We start from the raw sequence: 17980 nt of genomic DNA on the forward strand, positions 1-17980 counted from the left end.
AAAAAGGTAATGAGAGGAACAGTGTCTTTGACCACAACCCAGCATTGTGCTATTGAGATATAATATGGGTTCAACAAGTACTTGTTGGGTACAGTTAATTAATAGGAGATTTTGCAGGGGGATATAAGATCACCTCAGCAGATCAATCATCTAGAGTGAAAAAGGTAGTACCAGGTACACCTTGAAAATGTCTGCATCTATATTAAGTTCACCATTGTCTCTTACAAGTGGTGATCTAATATTTGGCAAAAATAAATTAAAGAATAATTTTGTTAAGTTAGTGTATGAAATGTACTTTCCCATTAAAACATATTTAAAATATTTTCTGGCTAAATTAAATTATAAAATGTAATGATATTAGTGAATTTAGTCAAATGCCATCATAAAATGTATAATTTATCAATCAATTTTACACAGAAACTTAAGAATACAATTAAATGTCACTTTACTGGATATTTCTGGATTTGATATGGATGAAGTTACATTCTAATAACATGGAAAAGACACATCAGTGTGTAATCAGAACAGATGGAAGTTACTTTTACAACTTTTTACCTATATTTTAGAAGGGGCCTATTGCTCAAATGATGAGGATATCTTTTTATTAGAGTTATGTTTTTTTTTTTTTCACCCAGACATTTTCAACAGGCTCAAAACATGAGCAGAATGAATTATTGCAGAGGTCCTTGAAAGAACACACAAAATAAAAATATATGGAAATAATGCAAATATGCTACCTCTACTATGTAAACTCAATGTTGTGAAAAATGAAATATTTTCCTAAGAAACATTTGGTTTACTTCTGTGCCCCATATCTACAAATCTAGTACTAAAAGGCAATTTTATTTATGCAAGTCTTCTGAAGAAATGTCAATGAGAAAAATAAAAGCTTTGTAACTTTCAGTCAAAAAAGAATGTTGCAAACAGAAAGCTACAGGGTAAAATTCAATTGATGACCTTAGGTGTGTTTTTCTTTTGTCACACAAAATCAAAAAAACTGTTGACAAAGAGCATTTTGGGTAAGAATAAAAACTCCAGACTTTCTTGCCCAACCAAAATATAAGTCCTCATCCCAGTCTATAAAATAAACAGTTGCTGGAAACTCGTGACTTATTTATTCAATTATTATTAATTTAATAGCAGTAACCCACTAACCATTTTATTGAATTGAGGAAAAGGCCAAAACACAGATGTCTTATTTTACTTTATACTTGCCAATCTTCAAATTTGCTTTATATGCTATGCAGATATAATGCAAGAGTACTGTTACAGAACATGTTTTAAAATAAAAATACAAGCATACCAACAAATGAAAAAGCATCACATTATAGCATAATTTAATCATGTGTTTTACCAACAAATTTCAATGAATTAAAGTACCCAATCTATTCTCTTCTTGAGCTTTGTTGTTCTTCAGCAGGATGGGGAATAGCTTGGGCAATTTGTGCAGGTAGAAAGAGTAGATGTCAACCCATACATCTTTTTGGAAGAAGATATGAAAGGAGCTACTGCTGATTTAAATTATACCAATATCAGCTACAAGGAGAGACTGACTGATGAATACATTTATTTTTTTATAAACAGAATGAGTGAACATACCTTATGATGAACCCTTCCACTCCTGGATATACTTTAGAGAAATGAGTGCTATCTGTACCAGGAAATATATACAAGAAAGATTGTAGGAAAACCTGTTCACTGAAAGTATATAGGTTGAATAATGTATGCTTCAATCAACAATGGAATACTATGCAGCAATAAACATGAGTTAATGAAACAGTTACATACAATGATATTGCTGAGGCATATGGTATAAAGTATAAAAACTATACAAAATAACATTTACTGTGTGATTCCATGTACATAAAATGTAAAACCTGAGAAAATTTAGGATAATTTAGAAACAAATAATTGGATAGTAACTGCTATGGACTGTGTTTGTGTCTTCCCAAAATTCATATGCAGAAACCCTAATGCACAATGTGATGATATTTGAAGATGGGCCTTGGTAAGGTAATTAAGTCATGGGAGGGAAGCCCTCATGGTGGGATTAGTGCTCTTATAAGAAGAGATAGGAGAAAGAACTTGCTTGTTCTCTTTGCTCTCTGCCATGTGAGGAGAATGAGAAGACAGGTGTCTGCAAATAAGGAAATGGACCCTCACCAAGATCTGAATCTGCCAGCACCTTGATCTTGGACTTACCAGCCTCCAGAACTGTGAGAAATAAATGCTTGTCATTGAAGTTGCCCAGTTGATAGTAATTTGTTATAGCAGACTGAGCAGACTAACACAGTCCCCTAAAATGTAAAGTAAGAGGGATTGTAAACAAAGTCAGTTAGGGAGTAATTTTAGAGGAGGGGCTAGCTATTAGAAAGAGACACATTGGGGGAGGGGTTTTAGGGTATTGGCAACATTCTATTCCTTCACCTGTGTGGTAGGTATATAGCTGAACATTTTACAATAATTTGTTAGGCAATATATTTATGGTTTTATGTACTCTTCATCATGTGTGTTGTAATTCACAATAAATCTGGTTGAAAACAAAAAGGAAGACCCAAAAGGAAACAAGAAAATGGATAATTTTAAAGGTAATATTTAAGGGTAGGAGGAGTACGTACAAGGATTAGACTCAAATATGATAAAGTAGAACTGAAAATGATATGGGTGTGCTGTCTGTCAGTGGGCAGTTTTATCTTGCCAGGCTGTGCTCAGTCTATTACTTTGCACATAAGCCAGCTAGGTAGAATATAATGCATGCTACAACTACTGGGATGCTAAATGAAGAGTCCTTGTAAGACACATAGTTGATAAATGTAAAAAAAAAAAATAAAAAGTAGTTACTTGTATAAAATTATTGAGAAGAAAATAAAGGACTACAATGAGAAAAATAAAGGAAATTAATCAGAAGAAAAATGGTTATTTTAAAAAAAGTTAACAAAGTTAAGTCAAAACTAATTCATGTAACTTACCTTTAAAATTAAAAAAGTAATTATAATGGTCTTAATTTAAAATGTTTAAATATTTATGAGCAATTTCTAAGAATCCAATTATCTTCAAATACCACCATACATGTTTTTGCAAATATAGATTGTTAATATCACCGCTGTCACATGGTTGATACTTCTTACTATCTGAACAGAGAGCAAAAAATGTGGCATATTGATATTTTACTAGGATGTTGTTTTGTTCTTTATTATGAGAAAAACAAATTTCTAAATTTTTTAGTGTTCAGATTTATTTTCTATTGTATGAGGCAATCTACCAAAATAATTCCTCTGAATAATGTGGCTATGTAAACAATTTGCTTCCTTCGTTATTACTTATACGTTATTAAACTTACAAATTAAGTAATTTAGTGTTTCTAAATAGTATGCATACATGAAACTGCTTAGTGCCTTGTGACAAAAAAGTGCAATTAAGGAGGAAGCCAATGAGGCGTTTGTCTCCGTAGCTGAAGTGAAGTGAAGAGTTTAGACCAGCGATTTTCAACCAGTGTGCTGGGCAAGCACACCGGTGTGCCACAAGGATTTTTAAAACATGCAATATCTGACTATTTAGTCAGGGGCACTGGCTTATTTTCCTTTAGATGGTCAAACAATAAAAATGACAACAGCCAACGCAACAATAACTGTGCAGTGTGAATGAATCAAAATTATACCTATTTTTTTGTCAGAGTCACAAAAATTGTATTTTTGGTGTGTGGCAGAATTTTAGTAATTAATTTATGTGTGCCAGGAGATGAAAAAGGTTGAAAATCACTGGTTTAGACAATGAGTTGTTGAATTCAAGCATTAAAACTGTTTTTGCTTCAATTGCCTAAATAATCAAAAATCAAGTTGCTGGGAAGTTTGCCTAAATTTTCTAAGCAGTTTGTTCCATCTCTAAGTGGATTTGGCAATAGAAATGCAATTTCTGAATTTTGTGGTGTTATTATTTATAGGGAAAGAGATGGAACTTGCTATTCTCAGCACTCAAATACTGGAGTACTCTGAATTAAATGGAAAATGAAGGGTTTTCAAACTTTGTTTTGAAGTACTTAAATTATCTTTTTCTTTCCTATTTCTTTTATTTCTAACACATATATACAAACATACACATTTCCTTTTTGTTTTGTTTTTTAGATATATCCTTATTGATTTCAGAGAGAGGGAGGGAGAGAGAGTTGAAACATCAATGATGAAAGAGTAATTGATTGCACGCCCCCGACTGGGGATCGAGCCTGAAACTCAGGCATGTGCCCTGACTGGGAATCAAACCATGATCTCCTGGATCATAGGTCGATGCTCAGCCACTAAGCCAAGCCGGCCGGGCCACACACATTTTCTTGCACTAACTCCTTCAAGAAAGTTAGGGTACTAACATATGTGTCGTTTCATGTTTGGAGGTAAGCATACCTGGTGGAAGAGTGCAAGTTAGTAACAATTGTCTGAAGAATCTAAAATATTAGAAGCAAGAGCTTCTTGGGATTACTCAGAAAGAGGAAAATTAACAAATTTCAGATGATGGATATCATGATATCATCAAGCACCAGTAACACAATCATTATAAACAGAACATAGTGGTGCTTGTAGCACAGGGGCAGACAGAATAAAAAGCTGGAATGTCAACAGCTGATCATAGAGAGAAGTTGAGGCTTCTGATTAAACTGTGTGGACTTCCTGGTCTGTCCCGTAGGTTCCCTCCAAAGTTCTTTATGTGGGTAAGACACATATTCAGAGTTTTGAGAGGGTCACAAGGGCAGCAAGGAGAATGAACTAAAATGGACAGAAAAGAGTGACAGAGAAACCAATTAGAAGATGGTTGAAATAGCCCAAGCTTGAAATAAAGCAATAGCAATAGGTATAAAGCAAAGAGTACAGATTTTTAGAATAATTCTGAGACATAATAAAAATTGTAACATGTTGGTTATGGAAAATCTTCTAGGGAAAGTGTATATAAGCAAGAAGAAAAGCACAGCAATTTCAAAATTTTGGGAATCAGAAAATTATGATAAGGTAGCAAAGGTGAAATTACTAATGAAATAAACTGTCAATAAATAGTAAGAGAAGAGAACCATAGGGAAATTAGAGCCTTTGTCCTGGAACCTTTTCTTCAAAAGGTAGGCATAATGAAAAGCATATTGTTCAATAATTATTGTTCAATTCCTTTCTCTTGATTCAAGTATGCCTATCATTGTGGTTTTATTTTGCATCTCTCTCATGATTAGTGACACTGAGGATTTTTTCATGTCTGTTGGACAGCTGTGTGTCCTCTTTAGAGAAGTGTCTCTTCAGGTCCTTTGCACATTTTTAATTGATTGCTTGATTTCCTGGTGTTGAGATGTATAAATTCTTTGTATATTTTGGAAATTAACCTATCAGTGTCATTGGCAAATATGTTCCCCCATACAGTGGGTTCCCTTTTCATTTTGTTGATGGTTTATTTTGCTGCCAGAATGGCTACTCAGTAAATCAACAAACAAGTGCTAGTGAGGATGTGGAGAAAAGGGCACCCTAGTACACTCCCAGTGGGAATCCAAACTGGTTCAGCCACTGTGGAAAACAGTATGGAGTTTCCTCAAAAATTTAAAAATGGAACTGTCTTTTGACCCAGCTATCCCACTTCTGGGAATATATCCTAAGAATCCTGAAACACCAATCAGAAAGAATATATGAGCCCCTATGTTCATAGCAGTGTTATTTACAACAGCCAAGATTTGGAGACAGCCCAAGTGCCCATCAGTAAATGAGTGGATAAAAAGTTGAGGTACATTTACACAATGGAATACTATGCAGCCGTAAAAAAGAAGTAACTCTTGACTTTTGCGACAGCATGGATAGACCTGAACATTATCATTCTAAGTGAAATAAGCCAGTCAGAGAAAGAAAATCTATGATTTCACTTATATGTGGAATCTAATGAACAAAATAAACTGACAAACAATATAGAAACAGAGGCATGGCTACATGGAACAGAGTGACAGCTGTTAGAGGAGAAAAGGGAGAGGGGACTGGATGAAAAAAAGTTAAGGGTTTAGCCAAAGAACATATATGCATAACCCATAGACACAGACAACAGTGTGGTGATGGCCAGAGGGAAGGGGGATCTGGGGCTCGGTGGAGGAGGGCAAAGGGGGGAGGGGAGGGGACATTTGTAATAGTGTCAACAATAAAAATAAAGTTTAAAAAAAAAAGGAAAGAAGGAAAAAAATACATACCTATCAAGTGAATGGGTGAAATAGCTAAATATAAAAAAGCAAATTATTACCAGTCTTAAATATATATAAAATAGTAACATTTATTTGCTTATATTTATTAGAATTTCTTGGGAAAACTAATCACAATTATTTTGATTTATTATATATATAAATTTTTTTCAGTATTTTGATGTAATTGTATATACTCTTTCAAAATCAAAAATTTTGAAATTTTGAGTTAACAGAGGAAACAAGAACTCTTCCAAGCAAACATCTTCTAAGCTTTTATATCTCAGTACAAGTGGAATATATGTTGTGAACACTATCCAACATACATCCATTCTTTTGTACTCATACAGTTCAAAATTTCCCTACTATTGTGCTCATTACTAGGTAGTATTATTTTACAAATTTATCTTGGCATCCTTTGAAAAAAGCATAGTGTCTGGTGCCAATGTTATTTATTGAATAGATAAAATATTAAAAATACATATTAACAGTTTTGCCAGACTATTAATGACTCCTAGTATACTAACAAAAACACAATCCAAGGCAAATAAAGTAATGCGACCTCTAAATTTCCTAATAAATTGTTTTAATATTATTATTTTGAATGTATGGTTTTAAAGAATTTGTTTAGATTTCTTTTGCATTTAGTAATCACAATTATATGTGGCTTACCTAGTAACTCAGTAGTAACTCAGAGGTCTTTAATATCCAAGTTAATTCTAGACTTGATATAGTTATTACCTCATAAACAGCAGCCGCCCTTTCATTATCATTTAATTCCTGTGGTACCTGTACTGGAAACATTTCAATTATAAATAAAAGTTTCTGCTGATCAGAGCACAAACAACTTTGCAGGACAAAAATTCTATAACTAAGGAATGACCCAGATGTTAGCTAAATTTCCCTAAGGAGCAGTCCTTCCCATGAAGCTAGGTAAAGAACTCATGTCTTTTTCATGTTGTACCTATATTCCACGGAAGAATATTGATTTGTACATTAAATCTCAGAGAGCCTGACCTCCTTATAACAGTGCATGTGTGTTTCCATCTGAAGTGCCACTGAGAGGGCTGTGCCCTTGAATCATTTTCTCTACTTCTTCTGGGCTCTCCTTGAGAATAAACAAACATACATATTTATGATATGGTTTCATTCATTTAGGAGTCAAAAATAGCTGCATAATAAAAGCAATAATGTGCTTTAAAGTGAATAGCAAATATCATCATCCTTAATACGATGCATGCTGTGAACTCTAATTCTCTGAGCTTTTCTGGAAGCAGCCTGCTCTCATTATCCTCATAAGATATTTAACTTGATGCCTACTGACCTGGACTTAGGAACACTACATGGAGATAGTCCTATGATATACTCAGCTCTAAATTCTGCTATTTTGTCTCTGACAGTTGTACATAGTGGCATATTTTCAAGTATGGAAACTGAATCCACCCTTAGTTAGAAATGTGAACTTGGTCATCTTTTTATTTAGTTCTCCTTCCTCCATAGTATGGCATTTTGACTCTGCATCTCTTCTTGCAATAAGTATACAATGACACTAAGCACTCTCTCTCTGATTTCCTAATCTCATTTAAGTACTGTATATATTTAATTTAGTAGTTTGAAAGTTAATGAACAGTTTTATGTGCTTTCTTTCACAAAGTTATTTTATCTCATACAAGAAAAGCCTTACTAACAAAATAAACATGAATAGTAGAATTTGTCTTCAGGGGCCGTATATATGGGATGGTAGTAAGTTACTCTTAAATTATTACACATTTTTAGAAATATAGCCTAATAATTGCCATATTGGATCCCATGATCCCTCAGAATCTCTCTGACCTCAGAGAGAACTCAACATCTCTTCTAAGGACTCTGGCCTGATTAAGTCAGGGCATTAAAATAATTTTTTCTTATTGACTTACAACCGATTGATTCAAGACTTTTGTGTTGGCAAAATTCCTCACCTTTGCCATATTTCACTGGCTAGAAGCAAATCACAGGTCTCACCCCCATTCAATTAAATGGCAAAAGAGCATAAGCACCAAGAGACGGCGATCTTGAGGGTCATCTTATATTAATGCCTACCTGTCCCAGAGGCAGAGCCAACAGAAATTCCCAATAGCTTAGATAAATAGTTGAAAGTAAAATAGAGGGTAACAGACAACTCTTAACTTTTTGCCTGAACAAAAGGAAAGACAGTGAGTGATGCCATTTACTGAGATGAGGTGATTAAGGAAAGAAGATATAAACATATCTAGAAGACAGGAGAAATTAAGTGATTTGTTTTGGACATGTTAAGTTTAAAATATCAATTAGACATTAATTTGAGATACTGATCAGATCATTCACTATGCAAGCTTGGAGCTCAGAGGAGTTCAAAAGAAGGGTTATGAATTTGGGGTATTACAGTGTAGATAATAGTTACAGCCAAGTACCTGGATGAGCTGCCTTAAGGAGGATGCCAACTACATAGAAAAGGATTGAAAGCTGGGCACTGAAACACTCCCACCTGTAGAGCCATGAAAGAGGAGGAGAGTGAGTTGGTTCAGGAAAATGGGCTTGGGCATCCATTGTGCTCTGAGGAAGGCAATCATAATTGTATTTGAAACCAAACAAGTTTTTCAGAGTAGAATGAGTGATTATTGCTTCAACTGTTGTTAAGTGATCAAAAACAAAGGGGTTTAATATTGGCCTTGGATTTGGCAAGCTCATGGGTGATTGGTTATTGGAATTTGTAGGATGTAAGTGTGGTTGGATTGGCTGCAACAGGGAATGGAAGATAATGTAGTTATAGATCTAGTGTAGAAAATTTCTCTCTTAATCTTTATTGTAAAGGAGAGGATGGGATCCAATGAGGTATTTTTAATTATTGCTTTTATAGGTGATTATTACAGTATTTTTAATCTGTGGAAGTGAACTATTATAGAGAAGAAAGAGAGTGTACTTCAAAAGAATAGGACTTACATAGTGGACAGTAAATTGTATCCATTGCAATACAGGAGAGTTGTCCTTTAGATGTGAACAAGGAGAATTTATCCAGTGAAATATTAGGGAATACAAACTATATGACACAGATGAAAGGCATACTAGAAGGCTTGGCGATAGGCACCAAATGCAATGCACTGATTTGCATTGTCTAGGAACATGATTAATGATTTATAATTTGGTTTTTAGAGATTATTTCCTATATCATGAAAATCTTCACTTTTGTGACCAGAAAGAATAAAGAATGCTTTAATTTTTCAATTATTTGTATTAGAGTTTAATGAAAATCCTTTGAATTAAACCAGTCTTTTTTTTTTTTTTAACTCTACTGGTACAACTTCTGGATCAGGACACTTCTGACATAATATAATTCACCTAAAATATGCAAAGTGCTTTCTAGATTTTGCATAGACTATAAAAATGAGTAAATATACTGCCTCTTATCTCATGGGAACACAATTCTGTAGTGAAATAGAACATATATAATGACTTAATACAATACAAATGAAGATAATATGTCTATAATAATTTTGATAAATTTATCTCAGTCTTTATTTATGATTTATGATCTTTCTCATTTGTTTTTTCTTTGCTATGTATACATTTGTCTATAATAAAATCCTAGAGTTAATGGCAAACTTTGATGGAGGTTTTAATTCATATTATTTTATTAAAAGGAGAATTACTATAAAGTATTATAGGGTAAGACTAAATCTAAATATATATAAATATAAATAAATAAATATATATATAAATATATAAATAAATAAATATATATATATATATAAACTGAACAGATAGTAACTTTCATGCTTATAACTTCATGCATATCTCTCCATACAATGTTTTGTCTTGTTACCTTGTGTTTTTCTTTTGATTTTTAAGAGTTACAATAATATAATATATTTAGATATATATTTAAACACTAAGGTTATGAAATCACTAGATTTGATTTGATTTGGGTGATTTGTTATTTTAGGTAAACAGATTTGTTTTAGTTATTTCCTAAGAATCAATAACACAGTGGATGAAATGAGAGGGAAAATTTGATCTTTATGTTTGTCCTACTTTTCAGAGAGAAAGAATTTTTGTTACCAAGCCTTCTCTATTTATATTTTACCGAATTAAAATGTTCATACTCAGAGAACAAATTGGACACTGTTATTAAATTAAGCATTATGATGATGTAGAATTGAAAGAGAAGTGTGTACTGCCAGTGGGCATTTCAAACTGCTAAGCTCTGCTGACATTCCAGATAGCAAAAACATCCAAAATTAGAGCCATGTGGAAACAATGTATTTCTGGCAAGTGTGACCCAAATTCATGTGTTTGTTTGAAAGCTCTAAATAAATACATTTATTGTAATTTTATTTTTTGTGCAAAACTAATGTGAGCAGAGGACCAGATCTTAAAGATTACTTAGAAATATTGTGTCACTTAGGACTCTTTGGTTGAAAGTGACAAACACTGTCTCTGCCAACCTAAGCATAAAAGGACCTAAAAAAATACTGTAGGTTTGTTAGGAAAATGAGATGAGACACAGTATGTAAAAGCAATTACTAGTGCTTTACAAGTGCTCAGTAAATATTAGCTCTAAATACTATTACCTGTTAGACAAGTGAGTCTGGCATTGTGCGGTGGCAGAAAGGAGACTAGAAAGAGAGACCATTAACTCTACAAATCGGACTATAGCAAAACATCAGACAATTAGATTCTAGATAAAAGCAGATCCCATTAAATGAAAAATTAACAAGATATACAAATTGAATAGATATGAAGGTTTTAAGAAGAAATGGTAAGAGAAAATAATACTAATGTTCTATTGAAACAATAGCCTGGTCAAAACCCAGTGAAGAGTGTACTCTGAAATTTCCAGTAAACTTAATGGCCTAGAATATCAGTCTCCTAACAGATATGAAAGCCATGTGGCAATCATGTAAGAAAGTTTGAATTTTAAACTATGAACAGGACTCTACTAAAGTTTCCCAGGATGCTGTGCTCTCTGTGCACTTGCCTGATCTTAAATTATTCTAATCTTTTCTAAAGATTTTAGTATTTCACTCAGTAGATTGGCCCAAGTCAGAATTAGACAACGTAATAAATCCCTGCCCTTTCTGATCTTCAATGTGGCAGGAGAGAAGGAAAAACTTTAGTGATTTTTAAATACATTCTTTAACCTCAAGTTGAGAGTCTTTGGATAATATATTCAGATCCATTCTAACCATACAGATTATAATGTATATCAATGTGTGCCATAGCTCATAAATTACACTTTTCTCCATAGCTTACTTAAATACTTCCCAAAATAAAGTTTCCAAACTATTCATTTTCCCCATCTAACTGTAGCTAATACATAGAATAGAACCTTTTCTTTACTATTTCTAAACATTCTGTAAGTTAAGAATTTAAATATTGTTCCTAACAATTACTCTTAATAAATATTTCTTAGTACAACTCTTTGAAAAGTGTGTAATGAAATATTATTAAATTCGTTAGCTTAGGAGAAAAAATAATCAAGTACGTTGTTGCCAATTTATTCAGAATTATTTATATATTTTTCTTTGTTATAGCCACATTAATGCATTTCTTCATTTAAGTCAGTAGTTTGCTTCTTATAAGTATTTGATAAGCATCTAATTTCTCTGGTTTTCCCAGAATTTAGTTAAAATATCAGTGTTGCTAAGGTCAGAGTGAAATGGAGGTGTAAGTATTCAGTGGAGACTAAGCATTTTCCTAGCGAGTGATAGCACTGCAACAACACTGCTCTAATCATCTAATTAATTTAGCCTGTTGCCTTCCTGAATCTATGTGATGTATTGATAGCCATTGGGCTTTATCACTAAAGAACAGCCACTTTTCTAATAAGAAAGACAAAATCACTCAAGAAATGTCTCTATTGCTAAATTTTAAAACATAGTAATATCAAGTTCTTTGGGAAAAATCATCATCATGTTATGAAACTCCTTCCTGTCATTTGCCAAAGTGATTAAGAAAACAAAAATCTTTTAATGTAATTTACTATTTTAATGCCTACAAAAATAATCTGCTTTAAATAATTAAATAATTACTCTTAAATTTGAGTTTCTTAAACACAATGACTACATTGGGACATTATAACTAAGACAACAATTTAATTTAAAAATTCTAAATAGAATAATGACAAATGGCCCCATTACATAATATTCTTGTTGTGAAAATTCTAAACTTCAATGAATCATATTATTTTCCTTTCAGACTTGCCCTGGTGACAAGGCCATGTTTGCTTCCGCAAATATATGGCCTTGCCTCCATTGTCTTTAATCACATCCAAGGAATTTTTCTTTCAATCTCCCCACTGATAAGTCAGACCTACCTCATTGCTTTTCAGATGCTTTCTGCTTTGCTAGCTTTTAAAAACCAAAGACAAATCTAAGTTCAAATGACGATTTTGCATATAGTTTAAACACCTGCTGTCTCTCTAACTCTACTCTGTCCCATATGTCAGGGGACTAAAAAGAGAGGGGTAATGAAAGGTGGTGGAGGTGATTAGTTTTTTATCTTACTCTGAATTAAATTCTATGAAATTGCACTTCTTCCAGGACTAGGACTTAACTCCTGCTCCCTTATTTCCTTCTTGTGCTTGGCAAGTTCCACATCCCCTGACAGAAGTTGATGCCACTTTCTTTGCCTTTTCTCCAGTTTCTACTGGCTCTCCTGACATGAGAGGTGTGTACAAGCAGGAAGGGGAAGGTGTATATGCAGTGGGGTGCTGGGCCTGGGTATGGTCAGGTTCTTTATTCCAGCATATGTCTGTTCTTCCAACAAATATCTAAAATTAAGTGGACCCTTTCTTATTAAGTAATAACTTATTTTATAAAATCTTTTTTCCTAAAAGAAGCTTTAGTTTAACTACTAATATTATTGATACTATTTCTTCAGGATGAGTAAACTGATAAATGAGCATTTATCTCGTCTTTCCTGAATTATATTAAAATTAGGGCTGCATTTTTCACAGTAAGTGAAAAATAATGGTTGAATCAATGCTACAACTTCTAACTCTAGGTTCTTTCTGACCAGAGGTAATTTTAGATCTCCCTGTCCTATTTGGGAATCAGGTAGCTAAACTAGCTTCAGGGACCCAGCAGGAAAGTAGATGAAGCAGGTTAACTAAAGGCAATAGGGAGGGATAGGGATGTATCCAAAGGAGAGTTTATATTCTACAGGCAAAAACAAAAAAACATAACAAAAACAATAATACCACCCTACACCCTCCCCCCAAAAAACAAACTCCTGTGCACACCAAATTGAATTTATTTCTCCGCTATCAGTTTGTCACCATAGTTTTAGCATTACAATGAAAATTAGGCCTGCATTTTTCTCTAGTACTTATATGGTTTCTTTTTTCCCATTTTGTTTCCTTAATTGGTAGAAATTCTTCATGCAGACCAGAAACTAATTCTTTTATTGCTATCTATGTCTATCCTTTGTCTTTTAGAATTGTTGGAGGTGTCTATTGAAGAAAACAATTTTTCATTGACACAGATCTGCTTACATATTTTTTCATTTATATATCTGACCTATATGGATATCTTCACAGTACATTATGTAATATATAAATATAATAGTATCTTCTTGGTTGTTGCAATTCTTTTAAGACTTTCATCTTTCCACCAGTGATTTGAGAGGCCACATTTGTCATATATAAAATTACATCTGTACTTTGGTGTATCGCTCTACTTTCTATTCAGTTCTACTGGTAATAAGATTTTATCATATATTTTATGATAAAAGAAAACTTTATCATATATTTTAATACATGTTAGAGTTACCTCCTCCTCCCTTACTTCTATTTTTAATGTTCTTGTATCTTTCCTACTCACTTATTTGTTCATATAAAAATTAAAATTGACATATCTAACTACGAAAAACAATTGACATTAAATTTATATATAAACTTACAGAGAAATGGCATATTTTGAAGTTGAGTGCGAACCAACGTGAGAGGACAGAGACTGGGAAACACTGCCAGGGCAATTTCTACCTACTCCCAGGACTGCTCTACAGATCTTCGTCAGGTGCTCACTTGGAAGCAAGGTGAGGGGTGGAAGAAAGCCTCTGAGGGGGTGCAGGCCTGGAGGAGTGTAGCAGTTATTAGTGCAGGAAAGGCACAACGTTTACCTTAGATACTTCCCTGTACAGAAAATAAGCCTTAAGCCCCTGGAGGAAAGTTAGTGAAATCCACACTCCCAGTTTGCGATAATGATGGCTCTTTGAAGATGGGAGAGAGTAAAAGGGAAAAAAATCCACCATCCTGTGAGTAGAATGTACCCAGAATCCTGCAGAAATACTATTATAAGTCTCTGACTTTTGAGGGACTCGCAGGAAAATCTTTACATAAACCATAAACAATACAAACAGACTTTGGCTACCATGGGGAGAAAAGGCATGTTCACTGAGAAAACTGTGCCTTCCAGACCTAGGAACACAGGGACTGCCTAACACTTCCTGAAAACAGAGAGAAAACAGAGAACACATCCTGCCCACCATGACTAAGCCAGCAAACGCCAGGAACAAGAAATAGCAGATGACTGTTGGAGAAAGGGAAAGAAAAGAGAGAGACCGCCTCTGAAGCCCAGGTGCACAGGACAGGCTGAAAGCTGAGGACAGAGCCAAAACACTGAGAAAAGCCCTCCATCACCCCAGCTGCAAGAGAAATGTAAAGCCATTCATGCGCTAAATCAACCATGAAATGAAACCCAAACCTGCCCGAACCCATGACTAGATTAGTAACTCTAACCCCACTAACCACCTAGTATAAATAAAGATGTGACCCTTTCCTGCAAAAATATACTATTTATCTCAATCTTTCCATTCTAAAACTGACGTCTGCATGCAATAATAAAAGTTATCACACACACATACAAACGCATGCTGTCAACAATAACAGAGCCAGACTCAGAGTGGCCCCAGATGTTTTTGCTCTCAGAGAATTTAAAATAACTATGTGTTAGGTTTGAACAAAAGCTTAATGTTCCTAAGTGCTCATCCCTCCCCCCAAATGAGAATGTAAACTTTTAGGTAAACTTATTTCACTAGCCACATACTGTTTGTTATGCTTGACAGGTTTCACCCCCTGCATGAGAAAGTATCTCAAGCAACAACCTGTTCCTTGCATTCAATAACTTTCTACTCCCGCTCAGAAAAACCGAGTGTGCGGCCAAAAGTTCTCTCCTTGCACCGTATAAAAAGACTTCCCCCCAGTCACTAGAGGTTGACTCCACTTGGAGCTCAGCCCATCTGTATTCAGATGCCCTAATAAAATTGTCTTTACCTTCTCATCTGGCCTCGTGTGTTCCTCCTCGGCAAGCCTAACATTTTGTGCCAAAACCTGGGATTGGTGAGGATGAGTAGCTGTAGTCCAGGGCATGGACCATCCCAAACTTGCAGCTGGGAAAGTGGTAGGCAGCGGAAGCTCATCCTGGGCTTACCTCTGAATCCTGTTTGGGACCCCAGCCTGGGTATTGCAAACCCCTTTTGCCAGCCCTACTGAGCAGCAGAGGACACTGGATCGGGGCTTTCTCTTTCCATTACTGACTTCCACGCTCCACATGGGCAGATCATTCTTGGGTGAGCCACCCTTCTCCATCTCTCAGGTCTTCTGATTCTCTCTCCTCCTAACTCTCAAAAGACCTATCGCTAGGCCAGAAGTCTCCTCAGCCTCTGGGCCAGGGTGCTCAAGGGTTGGGCATGCCCGTTCTAGAGGAACCCTATCTTCTCTTTGGGTGATTCGTTTACTGGCAGGGACACTTGCCCTAAAGGGTTACCCCTTGTGGGGGATTAGTCATGCACCCTCTCAATTCCCCCTCACCACACTCATTATTCTCACCATGGGCAATACTTTTCTGCCCCCCCCCCCAAAGACCACCCCTCTTGGCTGCCTCCTTAAAAACCTGGAGCGGCTTGGCCTTGCAGGGGATATTAGGCCCAAGCACCTTATATTCTATTGCAACACTGCTTGGCCCCAATACAAATTAGATAATTGGTCCCAATGTCCAGGAAATGGCACTTTTGATTTTAACACTGTCACCATAATGGAAAGTGGTCAGAAAACCGCTATGTCTGGGCCTTCTTTACTCTCTGCTCTTGACTTTCCCTCTGCCAGTCCTGTTCCACCTATCAAATTTTCCTCCACTCTAGACAGCCTCCCCAAACCCACCTAGAGAGTACTGACATCTTTTGACCGGACCGACCACAGACCTCCACCTTATATTCCTTCCCTGGCTGCCCGAGCCGTTGATCCCCTGGCTCAGAACCAAGCAGCCCTCCCTCCCTCTAATCCTGAGGACTCAAATCCCAAATCCGCCTTCTCTCCTCCCATTACCCACTCTAGATCCTCCCAAAACCCTCCTTCAAAAAATTTAACTTCTGCCTGGCACCGGTCCTCCCTTTACGAGCGGTTGCAGGGGGCAAGGGCATAGTTTGGGTTCACGTTCCTTTCTCCATGTCCCACCTGTCCTAGACTGAGAAATGCCAGAAGCTGTTCCATCCTTGCTGCTTGACACAGTCCTTTAAGGAGGAGACATCTGCACAGCCAGTGCTCCATGGGACTTGGTGTTGGCATATCCCTCTTCTCATGCTTGTTCCCCTTCCTGAAGCTCTGTGTCCTTACCCGAGTCACTGCACCAAAAAAGGGCATCGCCCTAGCTGGAAACTCTTCCCTAGCAAGGGGAGTCAGATGGGACTGGAAAAGACAATGATTCAGTAAAAGCCCCAAGGAGTACGGGAAAATCTTGTGCCGCTTATGAGGCACTCAGGCTGTCAGCAGAAAGTTTAGGACTTGTTAGGCCCATTACCACAGGAAGGTCCCCACGGGCGGGGGGGGAGGGGAGACTTGGGTCTGGGCCCCTGCTGATTTGCTGGTGCAGGGCCATCCACAGGGAGCCCACCAGTGAGTTCCCAGTGAGGAATGTATTACTGGGAGATGTTTATACTAATGGAAAACTCTGGGAATCCCCACAAGGAAAGAGCAGTCTAGGAAAGAGATTATTTCACTCTACACCTGAGCCCTTATCATACACAGAATAATCATACACAGAATAATCATACACAGGATATTACAGTGAGGAGAGACTGCTGCAGGGAATGCAAGTGGAGAGACTGAGGCTGGGTGCCAGACAGGCGGTCAGTCACCATAGCAAAAACCATAACATGCAAGCTACAGAGCCCTTACTTAGGACTCGCATAACCTTTACATAAGAAAAGCTGGCTGAGTTATTCTCCTCTTAGCTATGTGATAGAGCAATAAAATAGTAACTTCAAAATATAAATAAAACAGTAGGTAAGACAAAAGTTAACATACCTAAACAGATGTAAATTCTTTAAAAGATCAGGTAAGAAGGTATTTTCATTAACTGTGAAAAGCCAAAACAGGAACTGGAACATAGCATGATGTCACGCTGTTTAACCAGCAACAAAATCAAATAGTATAAATACAGTTGTAACAAGGCAATAAAAAGAAGCTGATTGTCATGATGCTCTGAACACTGTCTCTGTGGCCTTCCTTCCTTCTTCACTGACGTCGTCCACACCTTTGGGGACCCCTGGACTACTGGGGCTGGACCCCGGCAGAGAAACACCTAGGGTCCTTTTCTTCTGACCCCACAAGATACAGTAAGGTGTTTGAATACCTCACCCAGTCCTGTGACTTCACTTGGCACGGCATTTACATTATTCCAACATCCACCCTATGCCCCGAGGAGAATGAGAGTCTGGGTAGTCGCCCGGGCCCATGCTGATGAATTATGTCGCCAGGACAACAACAAACCTGTACGACAGACA

The 17980-nt window shown here is 36.2% G+C and overlaps 1 pseudogene; it reads right to left on the bottom strand.

Moving 5' to 3' along the window:
• Positions 1 to 16838, bottom strand: part of LOC107529925 (metaxin-2 pseudogene) — a 35443-nt pseudogene extending 18605 nt beyond the window's left edge.
• Between the last annotated feature and the right edge of the window lie 1142 nt (positions 16839 to 17980).

The sequence above is a fragment of the Miniopterus natalensis genome, chromosome 1, assembly GCF_054644295.1.
Source record: "Miniopterus natalensis isolate mMinNat1 chromosome 1, mMinNat1.hap1, whole genome shotgun sequence".
NCBI lineage: Eukaryota > Metazoa > Chordata > Mammalia > Chiroptera > Miniopteridae > Miniopterus > Miniopterus natalensis.